General features: G+C 50.8%; 1 protein-coding gene across 1 annotated transcript in view; it reads left to right on the top strand.

Moving 5' to 3' along the window:
• Window positions 1-2563, top strand: part of ngfrb (nerve growth factor receptor b) — a 14082-nt gene that overhangs the window by 8473 nt on the left and 3046 nt on the right. The window lies entirely within an intron of this gene.

A 2563-nucleotide genomic window follows, 5' to 3' on the forward strand; every position in this document is an offset into this window, starting at 1 on the left:
CCTTCCCTTCGCTTCGACAGCCCTCCATCAGGATTTGACTGGCGTCAAAAGAGTGAAATGCCAAAAGTAAAATGCCAGCGACATTCGGATTGGGAGAGTCCAACACATTAGCACATCAATAAGCGGGAGGAATCCCCAGTGGGGCGGGGGGGCCATCAGCCCGCCCGTCTTTGTACGGCACAGGGCTCGATTGTGCGCCTCGGCAGACTTTGCGCCACCTCTGACTCCGGCCCTCCGGCTGCCATAAAGTCACCCGTGATGCACACTATCGGCATTGTCGTTTGAATCGCCCCGCTTGCGGACAAACGACATTTCTGGGGGGTGATGCGGGACACGGGGGCGGGCGGCCCGCGACATTTGCACTCTGGCTCGTGCCTTCGTTCGGCCAACGTGGCGAGTGGCGCTTGGCTGGCTCGTGTCTGTCAAGGTCAACATTTTGTCACGGTTGAGCTTCAGTGCAAAAAGGGAACATCAAAAAAATTGTTTTTTTTTTTTTTGCGTTGCAATTTTAGAGTGCTCAATGAACCTACCGAGGGTCGTTTTGGAAGGCGAGGTCCCCCCCCCCCCCCCAAAAAAAAGTCGCCACTGCAGAGATGGAGAAAGACAGCAAAGCGAGAAGGGACAGATGCTGAAAAACACGCTGCGCTCGATAAAAGCGATGGAGTTACTCCGCTGCGCTCTCCAGTTTCTCCGGTTGACCTCCACGAGTGCCGATTGCATTTTGTTGCAGATCGCGCGCAAGAAAAATGAGAGCGGGTGGGGGGGGGGCATGCGCGGAAGGAACTGCGGCATCGAGGAGTGAGGCAAGCAACGGGATCATTCCTGATTGTGTCATTTTTTTTTTTTGTTTGATCGGCACAGGTTGCGACGCTGCGGTGGCGGTTACGCGCTTCCATTTTTACAAGAAAAATAAGCGCTAAGCTTTTAAGTCGATGTTGACAGAGGAGCAACATCTGCTTCAAATAGGGAGAGGAATGATTCAGGTGTGGCTGACACACACACACACACACACACACACACACATTCAGAGACCAAAACCGGTTTTCAAGTTATTTGGGGACTAAACGTCACTTGTGAGGCACATTTTGACCTAACACACACACCCTTTTATTCTCATACGGTCACTTGTGCACACACACACACACACACACACACACACACACACACACACACAAACACACTTGGTGAGTCAGTCAATCACTCACTCACATAAGCGCCTACAGTACTGACTCACTCGCCGGCAAACACACACACACACACACATACACACATACACACACACACACACACACACACACACACACACACACACACACACACACACACAGAACCTTAATGGACAATATAATGGTTGGGTTGGAGGCCAATGTGGTATTCCGGTAATTTCACACACAAATTCCTACTTGTAAATACAGATGTACTTGGGTGTGGGGGGGGGGGGGTTCAACTGTTGTACTTCTTTCTTTTTCATCTAATAAATAAAGTTGATGCACTGACAAGACCTGCTGAACTGTGCAAGGGGGAGGTAAGCCCCACCCCCCACCCCCATCCATGACCAGACTATCTAGAATGATCTCAGGGCCCTTATTTTTTTTGTGTGTGTGTGTGTGTGTGCGTGTTCCACTTTGGCATGTGAAGATCAGATGGATGCAGAGATGGGAGGTGATAACGGAACTAACCGAATAAAAGGACATAACCGGGGGTGGACTGGACACAAACCGGATTGAGTTACCGTCTGTGAAAGGCTCGTTCGGAAAGCAGAGAGCCACCAAACGAGCGCCGGCGATTCTTTGGAAAGAAAACGTCTGTTCAAAAGGCAGTAAAATGTGAAGAAAGAGTTGGGGGGGACAAGGGGGGGGGGGAATCGGGCTATCGAGCGGGACAAAGAGGATCTTTGTCAGGGATTGGTGTCTGCTTTCCAGTGGGCAAAAAGACAGCGACGGTGAAATGGGAGGCAAATCGATACGTTGCAGTGCATCACAAGACTCTTCTTGGGGAATAGTTGCGAACGCAGACGGATGGAGACGCAGCGCGGGGGGGGGGGGCCCTGACGAGCGGCCTAAGTCGCCACCACAGCCTTGCCTTTTCTGAAGAAATAGCAGCGTCGTTCACATATTCGACCATGAGAGCCTCTTCATTGCATGTCAAAGCAAAAAAACAAAACCCCCCCAAAAAACTCGTCAACGATTGCTCCTTCCTCGAAAAACGTCGCCGACTTCTTTTCTGTTTTTGTCTCGCTCTGCCGCCCAGAAGCAGCCTGGCGCCTGTTGTTGACAAACATTTTGAAAAGGCGGACTTAATTACACGCAAAGCAAAGGCACATTTATGGCATTTATACAGTATGTCCCCCCCCAAAAAAAAGCCTCAAAGCCTTTCAAGTGATCTTGGAGAAATCGATGCCTCTAAAGAGCGGCGGATTGATTGCATATTGCATTTCACTTTCCAAATTCCTGGCCCCGGCCGGCTAAAAGCCGAGCGCGCAGCATCCATCTCAATCACATTTGAAATGTTTTTGCCTCGTCAGGGCACTCAGCCGCACTCTTGAGGTAGGCTATTCCCCGCT

The sequence above is a fragment of the Hippocampus comes genome, unplaced genomic scaffold (genome assembly GCF_001891065.2).
Source record: "Hippocampus comes isolate QL1 unplaced genomic scaffold, H_comes_QL1_v1.1 scaffold367, whole genome shotgun sequence".
NCBI classification, from domain to species: Eukaryota; Metazoa; Chordata; class Actinopteri; order Syngnathiformes; family Syngnathidae; genus Hippocampus; species Hippocampus comes.